Raw genomic sequence first — 22702 nt, 5'->3', positions numbered from 1 at the left:
TATGTTTGAGTGTGTGTACCACACAAATTTACATTCCAGCAGGATTTATATGCTTCAAAAGGCTTTCCCATTGCGATTGCCAATAAACATCGACCGTCAAGACCACCTGATATGCATACAAGAAATACAGGAAAACATCTCAATGTCTGAAAACCTATTGGGACATGAATTATATTTCCTGAAGATACGGAACATCCTTCTGAGCGCATAGAAGGAAGTTTTCTTAATGTTTGAATACTTTCTATGTTATGAACCTTTCTATGACATTTGAGTCCTCTTAGTAGTGTTAAATTACATGTACTTAGCTAAGCAGTAGGAAGCCAAGGAAGCGAACCGGATTCAAAGGCTATGGTTTCCTTCCTTGTATCATCATGTACTGCATTCTCAATTACTATTGTGTGGAGCTTCGATTACTTGTTCACTTTCTTGGGTGTCAAGTTTAACACGAATATTAATCAATAAATAAATATATATATTGGGACAAATCACACAGATTGAGCTAGCCCCAAAGTAAGTTCGAGACTTGTATTATGGGATACTAACTCAACGATACTATATTGTATAATAAATACATATATAGATAAACATCCAAGACCCGGGCCAATCAGAAAAAGATCATTTTCCATCATGACCCGACCGGGAATCGAACCCGGGACCTCTCGGTTCAGTGGCAAGAACATTACCACTGCGCCACCGAGGTTGTCTGACGTGACGTTACGAATCAATGTAGTATCTTTACCAGATTGATCCTTTTGTAATGTCATTATTTGGATAAAAAGAATTTTTGCAAATTTTGGAAATTATAATTGCAGTTTTGCTTGGATTTTTAAAACTTCGGCAGATATACATTAATATTTTTTTAATCTAAAGTTAAATTTTCAATCGTACTACTGATGGACATTACCGTTGGGTTTTTATATGCCGTTATGATTTTACAATTTTTCTTTAATACTGCATATCTTCTAATGACTTCATCTATAGAAGCTAAGTCTATCGGGAAATTAATATCAGCACTTTAGACATACGTAAAAACACAAGGAAATCTTAGAATTAATGCTTATAGAAATGTTGAAAGTAAATTAAGTAATTAATATTTCTATAGTAATAAACTGAAACATGATGTGTGAACTTACTTTCATGATTTGTCAGAGAAACACAACTTGACAATTTTATGGATTCAAAGTTTCATTACTTTTCACTTTTACTATGATTAATTTTATCGAAGAACAACCATAAGTAAATTTTTTTGTAGTGTAATTTTGATTACTAGAAATAAACGTTTTAATTTCAAAAATTTCTCATTTCTCTGAACATAGTCGGAGACGAAAGTTTTTTTATCGATTACATATCCCCATTGTCAAAATAGTCTTGGCTGTATATCATTCAGGCTTATAAGGACCACTTTTACCTGTTTACTTAGTCATTTTAGCATGTGGGTATCCTACCCTATATCCTGCCTTAACGTCACGAAGGTAACTGATAAGCTTTTTCTTTGCAGACAGTTAATACAGCTATTTACTAATGCCCGATTCACACTGGTGGCAACAAAAGGAGCGTAGTTGCAAAATGCACTCGGTAATTAAAAGTGCGTAGATTTGATCCGTAAATTCTGCAAGACTAATTACAATGTGGCAACGCAACACAATGGCACGTCAATACAATTACATATTGCGATTTGTTCAACTTTTCAGTTTCGCTTGTGGGTTTTATGCGAATGAAGAAATGATCAGAGCGACTCAAGCATGTGTAGTGATTTCCGCTCGATTAATTGTAATATGCAAAACTGCAGTATGATGCCATTAAAAATTACGGAACTGTGTTTAGTGGTCCGAAAGCATTGTGGATTATAAATACTCCTATCTATAATCTAACTTCAACAGTCGAGTGAGAATATACTGTTAGAATTTCGACTTCTATCACGAAATTATTAGAAAAACGAATTTGCTGGATTTTCCCTTCACAAAAACTCAATAACTTGGATGATCATTATTCGTGTGTTAGCGTAACCAAGTATACTTATCCTAAATTAGTCAAGGAAGTCATCGAAGCACTAAATTGCTGAAAGCCACCAGAATACTCATTTGACATTTTTACAACAGCAATAAAAAAATACACAACTTTTGAAGTTTATTGATATTCATACCAGTATTGATATGTGAAAAGAAAGTAAACATCGGCTATTACAACCACCTGATATGTATACAAGAAATACAGGAAATACATCTCATACAATAATAATATATTATCACGTCAATAACAACCTAATCCCAAGATATAACAATAATATAAAGAAGATATATGTAGTCAAACATCATAATGGAAATATTACTGTAACCGGCCAGACACTGCATGATCCATACTGAATGGAACACAAGCACGAGTAACGTAGAAATATAAAATAGAGATTTCGAAGAAATTTTAGTCTGCGGCTTCGAACCACGTCAGCCAGACTAAAAACATATTGAAAACACACATGGCGACAACTTTTACATTATCAAAAGTCGAACTCAAACAGATGTCGTCGCGAATGAACAATAGTTTGTACAAGAGCGCTTTACTTACCGCAATGAAAAACCAGCAATGTATGCTGAATTAAAGTTCGGCGATCTGTTTCAGGATAATGTATAGCCGGCATTAAAAGTGTTTAAAAAACACTAGCTTTGCATCTTATGGTTGTAGCTTTATCTCCAAGTTTGACTAGTAGTCTATAAAAGCCAGTAGCCAGACGACCAGGGAAAGTGGAGGGTCGTCGCCCCGGGGCTGTGTAGTCAACAAACCTGACAAACTATTTGCAAACAAGACTGGCCAGTTTTAATTCTCTTCCCTTTCAATACAAGTGGGCGATCAACAAAACCGTTTTGAGGAATTTCTTGAATTCCAATTAATTATTTTTCACAAGGTTAGGAAGTGATCTTAAAACTTTTTTGAGTAAATGATTTTTGAATAGACTTCTCTTTCTGATGACAAATTAAATAGATGGCACTTCATTATGTTTCTCAAATAATTTATTGAAGGCAAAAAAAATATTCAATCCCAAGAGATTCGTATTGCATGATGGAGTCGATAAAACAACAACAATATGGTGGCCATACTCAAACAGGGAAACATATTGGGAATTTCCAATTCGAAAAGGTATCATAATCAAATGGCTACTGCACATTTCATCACACGGGAAAAGAAATAGTTGCTTATGAAAGATGAACGAAACTTTGTTCCATTAACATATCAACGCGCAAACAGGCGAGCGTTAAATTTGAAAGCACACGCCAACAATCTATAATGAAGAGAAAATTCAAATTAGTCCAGTTCTAATATTAAGTACAGAGCATTAGGTTATAGCATAACAATTATGAGTCCCGGTCACCTTACTAATCATAGTTCAGAAGTAAAAGCCTTGTCGTTTGCTGAGAAACCGAACTGAAAGTTGTGACAAGTTGGTATTAATGGACCAGCTTTTATCAGTGGAAGCTGGAGAAACACCTGTCATAATTTCACTTTGAGTATCGACAATCATATCAGAAAGGTATTCGACGTAATTGTACTTTCAATATGTCTGTGCAAAATATATGTATCTTGTTTTATTAATTTCAGGAGTTCTCATTATGATAACGAAAGAAAAAGTAATTCTGATTAACGTCTACATTTGTAATACTCGTACGAACCGGTGCAAACAATTGTTTATCTATTGTGCCTCGATTCGCCGCGATCGACGGGTTAATGAATATAAGATTTGTTTTTTAACAAAATTCCTATACAGCAAAAAGGTAGAACACCATTAAAATGTACCATTTGCAAATAGAGGAGCACATAATGAATAAAACAAAGAACCTATAGTAAATTAAACTCGAAAATTAACTACCAGAAGAATGTGAACTACATCAACTGCCTGTATTAATTTGCAATAACTTTCCCAGGCTAAAGACTTTAGATGAGTGAAGGACCTTTACGATAACTGCATTAATTTTATGAATATTCCTAACGATTACGATAAGTGCTGGTGTTAGGAGAAAGTAAAAAAATAAAAACAAATACATAAAAATACTGAAAATTGAATTTCTTGGGTTTACCTTGCACCTTATTAAATGCATTACTTGAATTCTCAATTCACAAAATATATTTCAATGTTAATATGAATATTTTGTAGATTTAGTATGTTACTTCGTAGACAATGTATTTTCATGCACAAATACACATCTATCCATAAAAATATGAAAAAAATATACATTGAACAACAACCGCGACAGCTGCATTTTCTGACGTCAAACAATTATACAAATTGTATTGCGACTCTGCAATGTGCATGTCATAATTGTTACTGTGTATCTTTTAATTTTAGTGCTACAAATATGTTTTCCACTTACAATACACACAGACTTAACACCTCAGTAGGTGCACAGAAAATAAAAATAAATACGCCAAACACATATAACACAACACATAAAACACATATACATACAACACAACGATAATAATATTCAATGCAGTTATTAACTAAAATTGAAAGGTATTGTGGGAGAGATGTTTAAACTATTTTTAAAATAAAAAAATAAGACAATCCTAAGAAGGATTTCGGTAATAAATACCTTTCTTTCATCAATGTTGTTTTCATTTTCCGTTTTATGCACAATGGCATTATATACAATTAGTTCATCGAAATAGAGCATAGACTGCATAGATGCAAAACAAACATTTGGAACAAACGCGGGCGTGTAAGAGAAACTCCAAGGTTACATAAATTATTTCATGTTAGTACTATGTTAGTAGCTAGGTAATAACTTGATTAAAACAGTATAGAAGAATCGTTAGCCTATTGAATAGTGGTCTACTTCTAAAATATCAAAGCCATTTACAATTAACTTTAGGTAATTTAATTCTAAATGTTGTCTTTATATTTATCCGAGTATCAAGTAATATTCAATCTAGATTGGATCCGTAAGCGGGTCATATATACAATTTTGTTTTCATATTTAAATCTATGGATAACGATGGAAGATTATGTAAACATAAGTATGCAAAAGCCTTTTTAAAATAGTCATAAATTGCTTCCAGACAGCAACTACTTTCAATAGTTGTTGAAAAAGAAGGTATAATATTTTTTGACACGACTCTTGCGTAACTGCATGGAACAGAGCCTGTTTTATAGATTCAATTACGTAATTTACCCTTAAAACTTTCTGACATGACACGCAACTGAAAATTTATTTCATCTCAAGTCAATTGAATAAGTCATCAAAAGATAGATAGTAGACGTATTTAAACATTCAGAATAAACATAAATTAAAGCATATATAACTTATGCTATAGGCACGTTATTTTTTTTGTTGTCTTTGGACCAAAAAGAAAGTGACAAAAAGCATTAAATATCTGTTTTCGTATGATAAATAAATTTTCCATTAGAAATAAAATTTATATTCAAAAAATCATCATCATCAAAACGCACATCTACCATACCAAAATGACTGAAAATACACTGTCATTACCGCGTCATAGAGGTTTCACTCTTCAAGTTAATCACAATCCATTTACTGAAGTTAATTAAATAAAATTTCACGGCGTATTCTTAATGATCACTAAATAGGTGTTTGGGGAATGCCAAATGTTCATAATTGGCATAAAACCACATCGGAGAGATCAAAGTGGCTGCACAATATCTGACATTATCAAAAAGGCGAAGAGAGAGAGTGGGAAATGCACTATGCTGTGTGACATAACTTTACGCCTTTTAGGACTTGCATGACTGCCACGACTTGGACAACAGGTTCTGGTTAATTGCGACTTTTGAAAAAATCTTCTTGTTCCTGGTAACGTTGGAAGAACAATTTTTCTGTTCCAAATGAATGACAGTAGTTCCAACGGTTACTAATACGGTTAGTATACTACGGTTAGTAATAGTATAGTAAAATTTGTATGTATATTTTAATGGTCCAACCACCATAGGGAAGGCCAGTGCATCAACAGTGTGGACGATGATGATATACCTTGTGTGTTGTTCAGCCAGCTACCGATGTAAATTAACAAAAAAACAAATATTTGAGAGACCTGGAAATATCGTAATTTTGGTAAGTTGTGCAGAACATGAGAGTGAATTACGTGCGGAACATGAGAGTGAAGGACGTGCGGAACATGAGAGTAGCATTGGAAGCCAAAGTCCTTTTTGAATCACTGAGCTCTCGGCCTAAAGATTTTTGATAATACAGATAATACAAATAAAAATTAAGTTACTCTTGACTACTTTTGAGGTTATAATTTCATTAACTCAAACGAAACGCTTTAGACGACACTCTAAAAACAATAAGCTCGAGTTCCGATGACGCCATTACATTCGCGCGATATTATAAATCAAATAAGGAATAAAATTGTATTAAGAAGCATTCGAGTTCCAAGTTTAGACGTTTTTGTTGGCAAACAAACGGTCGTTTAACGAAAGAGGCGATGCTCATCAAAGAAACTTGATAAACCGGTTCACACACATGTATTTGGAATCACCGAAGCAAGAATTGAATGGCTTTATGTTTCATAGTTTTTACTGCATATTAATTTTAGGTTAAAAATTGAAAAAGAAATTATTTGACGTAAAATACATCTGCATTTATATTACAAAGAGGTAGTCTTTGTAAGTTTGTGTCTTCTCTTCGTATTGGAAATCTGTTGAGTAGTATCTCTCCAGCAAGAGACTATTACTGAGTGATATAGGGTATTTATTATCACGATTCTCACACGGGAGCGAAGTCCTCAGGACATATCTAGTTGTCAATAACGTCATTGAAAAATATCCTAATTTATAACTTTTGCAAGGGAAGGATGGTTGCGGGAGCGCCTACCATACTGTCTCCCTATCTTAAAAACGCCCAAACGAGAGAAAGAGAGAGTGAGTGAGATGTGATGATAAATTTAATTGTATTACCAAAACCATATTTCAGAAAAAGCAAATTACGTTGTAGATGATAAGCACGTACGTACATGTAAAGTACCTACCTCATTTAAAAAGTCAAAGGCCACTTTCTTACGTGTACTTTCCACTATAAAACCATTTAAATATTGCATGACATAATTATGAGCTTTCTTTTTAATGAAATGATGAATATTTACCTGCTCTTGATTGCCTGAACATGAGTGAAGATTCTGAAACAATAGAAGGTCATTATTTATGATAAATGAAATTTGATATTGCTAATAGATTTTCCTATTTCATTGACTAGAGGAGTCATGAAAACTATTTCACCAAGTTGGTGGTTGTATTTTCAATAATTGTATATTGGTAAATCAATCCATCATAAATACAGCAACTGACCACGAAATGTTAAGAGAAGAGTCTTGAATTGATTTGGATCCTGAATCTCTTGAACCTTTGCAATATTGGTAGTATCAAGAATTCACATGTAAAACTTTGCAGCGAGCGATCATTCCAATAATAAATCTTCATTAGGGAAGTCGCAGACGGAAGGCTCTAATATCAGAATTAGCAAAAAGACAACATCGCGTAACAGAGATGTGTGTAACGATTTTTTATTCGATTGGGAAGTGATTGATGCTATTGTTTATAATCACTGAAGCATTGTTCCTTATTCGGTCGATTCGATTAATTGTCGCGAGTCGACGACCTGAATTACGAAATACATCGTAATTGTATACTTCACGCAAGGGTGATCTAAGTTCTTTAGGCATATATTGCTTATTTATTTTTGGGCTGTCCAGATGTCCGACTACATTGCCCGAGTTTTATTATATGTTTCTTTCCTATCAGGCTTAGCTACTGGACATATAAGTAAACTGACATACTTTGGACATATGGGCAGTAAAATATCTTTTATATCTAAGCTAAAAGTGGAAGATTACGAAGAATCACATACACCAAAACCAGAGTCCGTCATTTAGCCATTTGAATTTCATCATCAATTAATATTAATAGACTTACTAAAGATCTTGATAAACTTGTTTCAATATTTGCCTCCGGGTTCTACAGCCTGTGTAATTATGCGTTTTTTATTTATTTATTGTTCTAAATTGTATTATTTAACGATCTAAATATAACCCACTTGAGTTTAACTATAAGTTTTTTATATAATTTAGATTAGACAATACGTGTGGGAGACGCAGAGTTCCCATATTTGTGCTAAGTTTCATCACACATAAGCATTGTGAATACACCATAGAAACTAGGCCTTATGATTATAGGCTTAGGGCTGTTAACTTTTTATGCTCTTTTTGTAATTGTATTATTATTGCTGAGTACTGCGTTCTGCGTGCGAGTTGCGTAAACGAATACACCTACTTATGGAAATAAATTGTTTAGTTTAATTAGATATTTGCCAATACAAAAGAGGATGCCGATTTGATGTTTGGTGAAGTGAAGATGATACAAATGGCCCTGTGAGTAAATTATGTGCTGCTTTATCATCTTAATCATCGACAGCTCATTATTTCCCACTACTGTCATAGGCCTCTTTTATCTAATCCTTCAATTTATCATAATTAGCTGCTATTGAAAAACTTCCCGAGCCTAATCTCCACTGATTCTTCAACTATTCTGAAAACCAAAAAGCTTTAATTAGGAGCAAGATTTCTCTTTGAGTCTCATCAATATCACTTCACTACATAGTATAAAACAAAGTCGCGTCCCGAGTGACTACGAAGCGGATTTTGATGCGGCTTTTTAAATAGGTAGTACGATTCCTGACGAAGGTTTAGTTGTATAAATTATAATTTAACCCGAGCGAAGCAGGGACCTGCCGCTACTATTATAAATATTAGAGTAGTAAGTAGAAATAGAAATTGTGAATGCAATAGTCAAACAAACAGGTTTGCATTTAACCAAGTCGCAATTGCATTTGTGGTGAACAGAAAGGGCACTGTTTATTTTCCCACATACGCACATGTTTTTATAATAACAGTCTGGGTTTGAACAACGCCTTGGATATATGTATACTTCGGCTCCCTTTTTTAAGCGTAATCGGTAAATGTATGTGTGTAACACTATATTGTTCAATGTTTAGTTACATTGAACGAAGACGATGATGTTGGTAACGTTTGAACCTGACTTCAAACTTTTAACAAGTTTATTTGTTTGACAAATTAAAAAACCCCCGACTTTCAATATTCATTTCGCTACAACTTTTGAACGGCTAAACCGATTTTGATCAAACACATCTAATAATCACCTTATTAAAATTGCTATAAAAACCCCTATCCAAATCGGTTCACCCGTTGATGAGCTACGGTGCCTCGTACACAGGGGGTAAAAAAAAATCACAAATATTACTAATTGCTTAAACCACTTTATCCTCCATAAGTTCCATAAGAAAATTTATTGAAATTAAGCAACGTTTTTATACATGTTCGGAGACCAATGTAATAAATGCAATGAAACAAATCTATTTGATAAATTTTGTATGCCTTATGGCGGAACGATGATATGATTACCGAAATATGACTCAAATTCATTTATTTCATGAACATAGGTTACTATGTAGTAAACTATAAATAAATGAATTTGAATTTGACCAAGGGTCAGACCCGACTACCCGACGGTCATTCCAAACTGCAACTGGGATGGCATACATAACAAATTGTCCATTTTGTTGTGGCATTAGGAGCACCAATTTGGGATTACACAACTAGTTGTGTATACCAGTTGGTTCATAAGGAAAATACTTTTCAAAATGCAACGTCAGAAAAACGGAGATTGATATATTTTCTTCGCAATTTCGAGACTTTCATATCTTTTGATCTCACGATCCCTTTTCATTTCAAAGACCCTTAACATTGCACTTGTATAAATTTCTTTTAACCAAATCCGACGCATAACATTGCATGTAATTAGGCAATAAAACATATAAATGACTATGTTTTCGATAGAGAATGTATTTTTCCATGTTTTATTTATATATTATGCAAAGTTAGGCTCTGTCCTCAACCTCACTGATGTCAAGCTTTTCACTCACATGGTCGCAATGCTACCTCGGAATATAATCTGCATACAAACGGTAGACAGCCTTGTAGGTATAAACAATGTCAACAACCAATAAGGTATGAAATTTGTCAGTACATATACTAAGTATATCACACAAATAAAGCTAATGCCTAATGACACAAAGGAAACCTTGAAACATGAAGAAGATACGATTGCCCTATATCACAGTGTAATAAGACCCTTATTTTCAGAAAATGAATACACGAAGACATGCGTTCGCTTCAATGATTCATTCATTTCTCCAATATTCCATCAATGAAACGACATTGCAGCAGCAAAATGTATCGTAACTCAATACACGAGGGTATAGTTTCTTTTGTCAACTTTCACTGAGATTTTTTTGGACAGGGTCTAAGATTGCTGACAAGCATGAGTCAGATGTGTTCAACACTGCACTTTTGTAGGTCACAAAAATTACGTAGAAATACGAGGATCCGCTATTTGTGGTGTGGGTATGTCAATTCGATCTGACGTAATACAATTAATCTATAAAAATTTAACACTATTTCACAGGATAATTCAAGGCATGTTGTAGTTTTTACTTAAATTGTCCTGGTTGTTCAAATTTTGCAAGCCACACACTACATAAATACTAGACTAGGTCATGGTTAGAATGTGATCAACATTAAGATCAGAAACACATCACATTTTGACATAGGACATCGGTTTAAACGAAGTAGGGTATCGTTTATTTTGCTTTAGCATAATTTTTGGTGTAGCGCTCATGGATGTGCTAGAAAAATAATCTTTATGCGAAATATATTCAACTAGCTATACGTTACTTTTCCATAATGATATCTATCTTTTAAATGAGGCTAGAGTGACGTATATTTGACCTTCAAACTTTAAGGTTAATAAACACCTTATAAATTACCATAACCATAATGAGATCGAGCCGATACCATTATGAGAGCCATAGAGAACATACACATCTTAGACCTTATGTATGTGAAACTTGCGTCATTATGAGGAACACGATTCTCTTCGCCCATTAATATTCTAATAACACATTGTTTCACTGCGTTATTAATGAATTATTTGTTATATATTATGTATATTTGGTAACTACATCCTGTCTAACTTTTTATAACTTTGATATGTCATCAACAGGATCTTCAAATCAATCTCTAGCATTTATTGACACGCTCCTCCTTTTACATCATTGGTAAAGTTTGGACGAAACGAACGTGCTTTTTTTGCCGAAGTAAACGTTCCTTTTACATGAAAACATCGTGAAGAATTCTAACCAATAATTAATTACTTATTAACTAATGTGTGAAATGGAGAAGGCAGTACGTACATTTATATAAGTAGTTTATTTTATATTGCCAAGAAGACAAATTGGTACAGTAGTAATAGATGAGATTAAAGTACCCATCCAGAGTAACCTTTGTATAAAGGTATAGACCTTTATAATTTTAAAAAGAAAATCATTTCAGATATATTATTCGTAGATCTTAAAACAGATGCTGGGGATTTCGTTAAATTTTGCTATTTTCATTCGAATAAGTATGACTCATTTTTTATATTCGCCAAAAACATTATGCAACGTGTAAATACGGATGACTAAGACAGGAAAGAAATTTGACACTTGTGAAAATATGTGTAATTTTGGAAACAACTGTTATGTCAGGTAATGTTCATGAATATGAAACGAGCGGTAGGATTTTGAAAGATAATATTTCGTACTTTTGTATAGAAAATTTAAATTATCAAGGCAAAGCTAAGTGCAGATGGTAGTATCAACACGAACCATGCGTTACCATGGTGCACGAGTCAGTATTCTTTATCATGCTTTGGAAGACTGTCATTTTCAATGTCAAAATTCGTTGTTCACCAACATCTTGTTTTAGTGCTGCACGATAGTGTGATAATATCGCGATAATATTCCCCAAACTCAGTGTATACCTTTTCTGTGGTTATAGTCACGGCACCCGAACACCGACATATGACGTAGTTAAGTACAATTTCCATAAACAAGAGAAGGGAGAGAACTCTGGGCAAACGCAGTTTTTTTGTAGCACCACGTTTACACATATCTGTACAGACGAAACATGTAAAATTAATCCACCATTTAACTTACTAATAATCCACCATTAATCTTTGTCTCGCCTTTATCTGTCGCAATTAAATTAAAAATATTTTACGGAACGCCCAAGCTTTGTCATTTCAATTTCGTCTCCCACATGCATTCAATAATGGCGCACGCGCACGGTTCCATTCCACACCTCATTCTCATGATGGTTTTTATCATCATTATAGTTTTTCGTAGCGGAAGCACGTTCACTTTCCTCCATTACGTATATTATGATTGATGGTAAAGCTCGGTATGCCGCTTGATTCATTGGCCATAGACTAATTGTTGTTTTTTGACTTGACTTTAGTAGAAAGTCTTACTCGGATAGCTTTATGAAAACTCATCGCTTCCTCCGTCTTTGTTTTTATCTTCTCTCTTATGTAACTTTTTTTGATAATTTCAATCCACATTACCTTTTTGTCCACATAGCTACCTAAGTACTATGTAATGTGCTGTTGCGATCGTGGTTATTTTCGAGATAAATTCGGTTGTATTGATATTTTATAGGTCCAAGAGCGTTTCTTAAAAAAATTGGTAGGTAAAATGATTTTGGGTAGTTAGACAATGTTTTGTTGACACATTGTCTAACTACCCAAAATCATTTTAAATAAATATTTGAAATAAATTATTTAAATGGATTATCATTAATTTTGATAAGTGACCAATTCGAAAGGAAGGGACTTGATCGTAACGTACATAGCGGATTTAACATTGAATCGATCTATTTTACAAATATTCCGCTATCCTATTCTATCATAAAAGTCGCATCAGTGGCTCTTATTGGATTGCTTGTCAAGCAATCCAATGGATTGCTTGTCAAGCAATCCAATGGATCAGTTAATCCGGGATATAAACTTGGGTCCTTCATACCGTTAGTGGTACTGGCTGGCCAATGGTACTAGTACTACTGACATTACAGGACTTGTTAACGTACTATGCTAGCTGCGCCCCGGGGCTTCGCTGCCGTGGGTATTTCGGGATAAAAAGTACTTTGTGTTATCTGTGTTATTACAGTTTATATTTTACCCGTGTACCAAATTTCATAACAGACGCCCCAGTAGATTTTGCGTGAAAAAGTAACAAACATGTTTGTGAGGATGTATGTGTGTATGTAACACACATACAACCTCACAAACATTTGCATTAATATTAAATAGGAAATAATATTAGTAGGATAAAAAAAGACACTTAACTAATTTTTTTTAAAATTACGATAGGAAATTCTTACAGTCTTTTGTATGGAAATTTTGTCTGAAGTCTTGTTTCTTTGTGGTCTGTGGTTATGTCATTAGAGGTTACTTTCATTAGATTTGACTCTCGGTATGCGATAAAATTAACTTTAGATTAATGAAAAAATATTCTAATATATAATGCGCAATTTAGTTTTTATGTGATCAATTAAATTTGAATTCCACTATCATGTTTCGTTTTAAATTAATGAGTAATGTTAGGAAAATGTTGTATAGTAATTATATTCTTTGGGTTAACTGTGCCACGCGGCGTTTCTCTCGAGGGAACCACGCCACACGCTTTAATATATAAATAATAATTAAAATAACTTAATAGACAATAAATATAAGTCCAAATCATTTGAGGAAGTTATTAATATAAATTAAATACTTAAACACTCCAAGACGGATGGTCAAATTGATCAATAGAATGGACACGAAACGGAAATTAGTTTAATCCAGTGCGGTAACAAAGTCATTACTAACACATTACCTAAGTCCCAGCCGATTATAATTGTAATTACGTCTAATGATGCGGTTAATATCGAACTAGTAGACATATGAATGACTTAATAATTGTTTTAATATCATATAACTCGGTACGTGCAAACAGGACATTACCGTTGCTGACAGGACATGTACTTAACAGAACATCACTATCCCTAGCACGAAAAAGTATTGTAATCATTATGGTAACCGTATTTGCTTACGAACAAGAATGGGCATAATAAGAATGATATTATATCCTGGCAGATTTTTGTACTGAGAATCTCTCTCTTTTTCTACCGCTCTATTAGAAGAGGAGCTTAATTAGAATGGGACATCTGCCCGCGGAATTGCATCACTTGAAACATGAATGTTAGTGAAGTTAATTTAAGGCTGATATTTATTTTAGATTTTTCCTGAATAATAATCAAACATGTTATAACCGTAGCAAATACGGTTACCATTAACAATAGTTTTAGTACGTGGTTTACAGGACATTACTATGCGTTAAAAATAGTCCCGCCCGGTCGAACAACTATCTGAATGACATTATCAACGTTTCGTGTCCTGTCAAGATTACAGTCATGAAAAACGTACAGATTGACATCACTATTATGATAGCTTACATTACTAGTATCAACAACCCGTTCATTACGATTCCACTGCAATTAAGACATTAAGCCGCTGGTCTCGGTTGTTATGTTATGGCTAGGTAAGACTCGCTTGGACAGTCAAAAAAATCTTATTGCGGAAGGTATATTCATCATCATAATTTCAGCTACAAATGTCCAGTGAACGCTTATTAGAAGCGGTTTGCATCCAACTGAACACCAGTATTACAGAAGCAAACAGAAGTAAATATTATCAGGAGTGAATTGAAATCTACAGTTTCAATATAATTTTTGTTCTCTTCATGACTGCGTTGGGGTAGCTATATTATTAATGCATCTAATTTCTACTTTCGTTACCGTAGCTAGGTGCTGCCAAATACCAACTATGCATTATTTTTTAAAATCACCTCTTTTTAAGGAGGCCAACTGGTGGTGTTTGAAATACATCTATCTGGAAGTACGCTAAATATGTCCACATTCTAGACATATTTTGCGCAGAATTTTCAGTTTTTTAATTGATTTTGGTTTCAACACATTTGTATCACCATGTCCTAATGATTTATCTATATAACAAAATATGTATTTTCCGTCATGTGATGTAATTTAAATCGTTTCATACTAAAACCTAATCCCTAAAAACTAAGTAGTCTTGGTGATTACGACATCGGCACGACGAGGTTAACCGATCCGGTCTGTTCATATCACATTTGATACGAGAACACATCACAAGAACCCTACTCAGGCAGGATGCAATCACAGCATTTACAGCCGGCCATTAAGATGAGGCACAATGTTCAGGTTGCCACGTTCTTTGTAATACGGTGAAGGAAAATATCAAACATCTAGGACAGCACTAAATGTGAGCCGCGATTATTAATAGCAATGTGTTTGTCGTACTTGAAAATTTCTAGAATGCACGGAAACAATGATAAATCAAAAAAAGATAGGAAAATGTTAGGAAGGAATTTTGGGAATCCCCGAGAATTTTCTTCAGATTTTAGCGATAAATTTTTTTCTTAAAATGAAGTGAATTTGGAAATCTGCGGGAATTCTCATGAGAGGACATTTTCGAGAACAGAAAATTTCACAGCAGCACCAGCTTCAACCACCGATGGGTCTACGGGGAATTTCTGTTTACCCGTGTGCACCCACTGTAACCTTACGTATATGCCAGTTGGACCCTGGGAAAAATGGGACTCTAGTAAGTAATATATCCACGATCAAAAAACTTGGAGTACCATAAACATTGAAATCTGTCGCCAGTCAAGCCATGCCAGTTGTCAAATTCTTATCAAAACATAAGGTAAAATTAGTTCAATAATATATTAAAAGTTGAATACTATCAAGGTCATTGACTCGAACAGTTTACTTTCTTTAAAGTCTGCAGTTCCACGCCCTTCACAACTACTGGGCAAGGCCTTTACTTTAGCACCACTGATACTTTTCAAATTTCAATAAACTTTCTCAAGTACAACGTCCAACAGTAAACACTGGACAGTCCACCAGAAAATACGGGAAAATGAACATTTTCCCCGTATTTGTATTACCAAACAACATTCAACAACTTCTATAATCGTCATTCCAGCACGTCATAAAAGTACGATTTCTCTCGATTCTCGTCAAAAATACGATAAAATAAAGCTGTAGCGAATTAATATTATTTGTGAAAAAAAAATGTGCTATGGTTCATTAAGCTGGCTAACCACTGGCGAAACATATGGTGAACAACATAGTTCACTCAGAAATTCATAAAGATACTGATATGAATTTGACTAGACTAGATAGTATTTCTCCATGTGTACGCTACATATTTTCAAGCACCAAAAAATACATCGGTCTTCAAATATTTCTTCTATAACTTGATTAAGTTACAGAACACACACAGACGAATGGAAGGAAATGGTTGTCTTGTAATGATGAGACACAACAACCAAAGGCTGGATAAAAATGTCAAAAGAAAAAATCCTGAGGCAATAGTTATCGTTCACTATTATTAAGGCTATCGTCGACTGTGCTGTGAAGCGAAGAAAAAAAGGTTGGAAAGCTGACTCTGAACTTCAGCTGCGTAAGAGAGACGGGAATGCACTCAGACGAGAAAGAGTATACCAATCGTCGCATAGCTTGCAGTATAGTAACAGTATTCGTCTCGGAGAACGGCTCTCGATGATACAAGACAGGTTGGCAATGTAGGCATGCGCGCGGAATGTCCAAGTTCAACCAACTGCGGTTTCCGCCGTGACTCGCATGCCGAACGAATTCTCCATCTTCTAATATTGAAGGATAATGCATTCGGTCTCGCTCTCGCTCGTGACTCGCATTACGAGCTTTCCATCATTTTGCAAGCATTTTGGTAAAAATATATATCTGTCCACTTTGGTATGAAAAACACAGAATTTGCCAGCGTCTTCTCCTTCCGCGCAGGAGATTCTTCTCATTGACGTTAGACTAGCAATTTATACATTTATCTCAATTCTACAAATAAAGCTCGCCATAAGTGGCCTTTGCGTTTCGTTACTCTCGGCTCTGTCTATTCCGTAAGGGATAAAGATGTGATATTGTATTTGTATCAATCTGTCTCGCTCTCGTCGCGTCCACCGTCATATTGCACGCATTTTGGTAAAACGCATTGCCTCACTTCAGCATGCGCCGAACGTTTGACATTGTTTTGAGGATTCTTCCTAATACGTGGGATTGGAAGATTTGCACACATTTGTGTAACGGTATCTACATTTTCTGAGTCAAAATTAACATATTTATAGTAAATCATAGAAATCATATTACAAGAAATTATATAAAAATACAGTGAAAAGTACCACCGAGTACTGTCCACGGTGGTTGTACTGCATTTGTCATGCATTTCCTCCTAGAATAGTCATGGATTTCTTTGTATAATCAATTAATTTAACCGCCCTTCATCCACATGACACTTTAATGATTTTTCAAATCGTATAAGCTAATGCTAACTTGGCTTAAAATAAATTTACTTAGTATTAACGATGAAGGCAATGAGAAATTTGACAAAACAAATACTTTCCAATGAAATGTTTACTCGTAAGAAATCGCACGCGCAATTCTATCTATTGACAAATTATTTACCCCAGACATACGCTAATTCTATAAAACTGCATGCGATGTGTTTGCAAATTGACACGTCGCGTAGTCTAGGGTTGCCATCTTCTAAAATAAGCATATTTTAGAAGATGTATGACCCCAACACTTTTCCCGAAAAGAAATCACACTGGTCAAAGCAAGCAAAAAATATATTTGCTTCGATCAGATTGTACAGTCGCTGAAGCTAAATTCTGCACACGTACAATGGGCTTGCCTGGAGAATGGCTAAACATCACTTTAACCTGACAGTTGGCAACCCTAGTAGTCAGACAAATAAACGAATAGAAAATGTTCGGTTTACATATGTATCAGATTGCAATAGGCTCCGCATTCAGCGTTTGGACAGCTCGTTTTCATGTTTGCATTTTCATTATTTTTATGCATCGTGACGGACATACAATACTATGTTTAGCGAGTTCTATTATTATTCTAGTATTTCTACTACTTTGTTGAGTTTAAAATTCCTACAAGATGGAAGGCAACACAGCATTAGGTAACAGATATAAAGATGTATTAATTTTGGGAATATCAAGCTCTTGAAGCTCGCTCTAGATTACATTGCTCTAGAATTCTAGATCTTTGAACTTTGCGAACATTTTCAAACTCTTGATTTATATGTTTTTTTTATTGTAAATAGGAGACTAAAAATTACACAAGACTTTTATCGACTGGTTTTAGTTCCACACGTTCAGTTACTGATTAAATTTCGTCAACGTGTTTATGTTAATATTTTTCAGTAATTAGGCAATGAATAGTGCGATGCAAAAAATCAGTTTCCATGAATCAGATTTCCAACTCGTGTTGTAAGTAGTTCAGTACCAGTCTTATCACCAAGTAACCTTCGCTTTAAATCGTTAAATAGTAAAGTATCGTCACACCTAATTATTTAACATACCTATAGCTGTTACGATCATGTGTGATTGACCGTAAATCAAATAACATAAATGTCAAGCTCAGCCTTTAAATAAACAAATTAATCAATCGTGTTGGTGTGATAATATGTATGTATGTATTTGTGTTGGTTATTAAGACGTTGGTTAGGATAAGGACCTTCACAGAAGTATTTAATGTGGAATTTTCAAAGATTTCTTTGTGTAAACTTTGTGTTATAGAACTATTGCATTTTCACTTTGAAGAATTGATCGATATACGAAGTCATAATTTGGCACAGATAGACGAAATCTTCGGAAGTGACATAGGCTAATTTTGTATTATGGTTTCACCAGTGCGAAGCCGGGGAGAGCCGCTAGTCTTTAATATTTTGGTAGGCCCACACGAAGAAAATCTTTTGTCTTAAGATCAAGCATTAAGAAACAAGAGAATATAAATAAATAAATATATTAGGACGAATCACACAGATTGAGCCAGCCCCAAAGTAAGTTTGAGACTTGTGTTATGGGATACTAACTCAACGATACTATATTTTATAAAAAATACATAAATAGATAAACATCCAAGACCCGGGCCAATCAGAAAAAGATCATTGTCCATCATGACCCGACCGGGGATCGAACCCGGGAACTCTCGGTTCAGTGGCAAGAACTTTACCACTGCGCCACCGAGGTCGTCAAAGAATATAAATTACTAAATAGAAATTCAGCATCAAAAGAATTGCGCCATAAAATATTAATTCTCTGTGGTAATTGATACATCGATAATAATGGAAATCGATACTAAACTTGAGAATCATCACGTACTCGCTCACTATAAAAACATATTGATTTGGTTTTTTAAGATAACTCTAAAATAATCGAGATGGTGATTAAACAGATTCTCTGCATTGATAAAGGGTTACAAAATAGTAAATCTTGCTTTATACATACCAACAGACATGATTAGATATGATAATATTAATATTAGAAAGATAATTATATGTTTTATTTTAAACCAAAGGTAAGGTACCATATATGGCCATATCGTCATATTTTGCTTCATACATTCCACCATAAATTGTCCATATTTTTTTGTACCCGAGAAAGCCCGCCGGGTTTCTCTACCAGACATTCGTAAAACCAAACGGAGACTTAAAAACCGCTTTACAAAATTTGACGAAATTTGGAGATAAACAAGACGTGCAGAAGAATCATATGACATATTCACGCGAATAATTGATATATTCTTTTACTAGCTTTTGCCCACGGCTTCACCCGCATCAATTACCCACAGGATTTTTTTTATATACCTATGTCCATAAGGACATACCTATGTTCTACGTACCTCATACTACATGTATGTGAAATTTCAAGATTGTTTGAGCAGATAAACAAACTTACTTTCGCGTTAATATTTTCGGCCTCATTGATAAAGTAATTTAACTAAAACTCACCAAATGTATATCAGACAATATCATGTATTGCGTGGCAGACCTGAAAACAAGACACTTGGGTAAATAACACTGAAGCTACGACATTCTTTAAAATAGATTTCGTAATTAGGATAACACGTTACTACACGTGTACTTTTGCATATGTAAATCAGATTGAGATAATCGAATGACCATAATAAGCAATAAGTAGTGTAAATGATAAACGTAAATGTTCTAAAACAGCAGCTGCTAAAATTCGCAAATTGGTTTAATCTCCTAAATTCACCTGATATAATCTTTTTGAAATATGTGATAGGTCAAAATGAGGTATATCTACAAGAAAATTTTAAATATGATAGAGCTTTCAATGTCAATATCCGTGGAAAAGATATTTTTAGTCGGCATTAAATAATACAAAAAGATCAAAATACCTGGAAAGCAAGTTTTGCCTTAAATGGTAACAAAGTATTATGGTCCGAGGCTGCGTCCAAAAATTAAGAAATAAAAAGACACGAGGCACACATGCAAATACAAAAATTGTATATCGTTCACAAAAAGTATCGTTAAAGTACAGAATCCAGTTTGACGACTTCACTAAACGGAGATTAGCTAAATACATAGAACACATTAGCTTTGAAATCGATAGCATGAATTGTGAATCAATCAACGGTCTGTAACTATCGTTATTATGAACTCACCGCGAGAAGCCGGATAAAGTCAAACACTGAATGGAACTAATCCAAGATAAATCCCTTTATGTGATAAAGAGGTGATAGTTCCAGGTCACAACAGATTAGCACTTGACACTTCACAGATCGTTAGTTTTGGAGACAGGTGACGCGCGCAGGTGCGCATACGCGCGAACAGCGGGGTACTGACTGACACGAGCACTGACAGGCTTCGGCCGAAGGCTCAGATGACGGAGTCGAGACGATTTGCGTAATAGACACTCGCCTCGGGCATATAGACTATCGAATCGATAGTAATCGAGCACTGACTCCCCTGTCTTCCTTGACGCGGTATCGCAAGAATTCGAAATTTTCATTCTGCAGAACCAAGCAAGGTCATCGCGCTCCGATACAGAATTTATAACTGTGTTTACAAAATATAGCGGACTGTTTGATTGTGTTAGTGCATTTAGAGAAAAGATTCTTTTTTTCACTGCAAAATATTTTGTTACAACATTCCGTGACTAGTTTAATGTAATGAATTAGTAAAGTCTAAAAGATGTCGAAACTTGACTTCATTACACTCTAAATAAGGTCAATGAATCAAAGTTCTGAATTTTCAATATTATATAGTGTAAATAAAAATTAATGTTACTGTAACCGCGATAATAGTTTGCAAGCATCAGATTTTTGAAAGATACTGAATTGTTAAAAAAAACCTGAATAAACTATTCAGGCGTCGAGAATTCAAGAAGGCATTCCGAAATTCTAGGTCGACTCGAGACTGATTCCATAAAATTAACATACATTTTGCGATAAGTGCGCCTAAGCGTTTATTTTTTTTTTATTTTTTTTTTTATAAGACTTTATTGTTCCAAGTAAAAACATACTTATAAACAAATGGCGAACTTAATGCTATAAGCATTCTCTCCCAGCTAACCATTAGGAGAAACAGAGAAAAGTTGTGCGGCGCAAAAATATCAAACACAAATAAGTACTACCACATACTAAAATACAATAATAACTACATATATAAAATATAAATATAAATAGCAAAGCATATATACATAAGACTACATATATATCAATATATGAATACATACAAACCAAAATAATAAAAATTATGTCCAAGAAATACAGATAAAAGCTAAACAGAAAAGAGAAAATCAGGAGGAAAAGGAGTCCAAAAGATGAGCATGAACTCTTTTCTTGAAAGAAAATTTGTTGTTTAAGATGGTAATGTCAGCGGGCAAAGCATTCCAGAGTCGTGAAGATTGGAGGGCGAAGGAATTGGCCATGAAACAGGTCCGGAAAAGGGGGATATAAAGGAGGCGCGAGTTGGAAGAACGTAGTTGCCGTTCATGGGAGTCAGAAAGATATTTGAACCAGCATTTAAGATAATTAGGAGCTTGAGGGTTCAAAAGAACTGAGAATAGAGAGCAGAGCAGCCGTAGCTGTCTACGTTGTCGGATAGGAAGCCATTTAAGCTCCGATCGATACGCAGAAATATGATCATATTTCCGAAGACAAAAAATAAAACGAATACAATTATTCATGTTCTAATTTGTTGAGAAAGTCCTGATTGAGATCCGGATAACACACATCAGCATAATCAAGTATCGGAAAAACTAAAGTTTGAATTAACATTATTTTGGTTTTTAAAGGGAGGAAGTTTCTTAGGCAGTTGAGTTGTTGAAGAGTGACAGTGATAGAGCGACTTAACTCAGCTATATGAGTGGACCAACTAAGTGTTGCGTCAATATGAAGACCAAGATTTTTAACAGAATTAGAGAAAGGGATGATATTATTATTGTACGTAATCGGAGCTACGGTATTCAAGTCTATCCTACTTACTTGTCTAGAACTACCAACAATAATAGCTTGACATTTGGAGGAGTTCACCTTTATACCAAAATCATTAGACCACGACAATATAGCAGATAAGGCACTGTTGACACTAGAGATAGCCAAATCGATATCATCAACTGAAGCTTGTGAATAAATTTGTAAGTCATCAGCATAAAAATGGTAAGAGCAGCCAATGAGATTAGAAAGAAGATTTATGAAGAGAGAAAAAAGAAGGGGCGAAAGAATACCTCCCTGCGGTACACCTGTAGATAGGCCATTCCAAGTGGACAGCTCATGATCCATACGAACTGCTTGTTGTCGATCCCGGAGATACCCTGAGAACCAGTCCACCACAGAAGGAGAAAAGCGCAGATGTTGGAGGATAGCTAGGAGAATA

The 22702-nt window shown here is 34.5% G+C and overlaps 2 protein-coding genes across 10 annotated transcripts in view; one reads left to right on the top strand and one right to left on the bottom strand.

Annotated features, from left to right (window-relative positions):
* Positions 1-22702, top strand: part of BBS1 (Bardet-Biedl syndrome 1) — a 54655-nt gene that overhangs the window by 2257 nt on the left and 29696 nt on the right. The window lies entirely within an intron of this gene.
* The window catches only part of Exn (Ephexin), a 105202-nt gene that overhangs the window by 64992 nt on the left and 17508 nt on the right, over positions 1-22702 (bottom strand). For 5 of the 9 annotated variants that reach the window (XM_053769887.1, XM_053769896.1, XM_053769895.1 and 2 more), the window contains exons 1-3: positions 20488-20676; positions 19811-19850; positions 7090-7122 (exon numbers count right to left, since the gene is read on the bottom strand). The gene's annotated coding sequence lies outside the window, so the exon portion shown is untranslated. Of the gene's footprint in view, positions 1-7089; positions 7123-19810; positions 19851-20487; positions 20677-22702 lie in introns of those variants that run through there. The other 4 variants (XM_053769888.2, XM_053769892.2, XM_053769891.1 and 1 more) reach the window with 4 other exon arrangements.

The sequence above is a fragment of the Plodia interpunctella genome, chromosome 3 (assembly GCF_027563975.2).
Source record: "Plodia interpunctella isolate USDA-ARS_2022_Savannah chromosome 3, ilPloInte3.2, whole genome shotgun sequence".
Classification (NCBI taxonomy): domain Eukaryota; kingdom Metazoa; phylum Arthropoda; class Insecta; order Lepidoptera; family Pyralidae; genus Plodia; species Plodia interpunctella.
The sequence above is the reverse complement of the archived record's forward strand: the minus strand, read 5'-3'. Positions and strand labels throughout refer to the sequence as shown.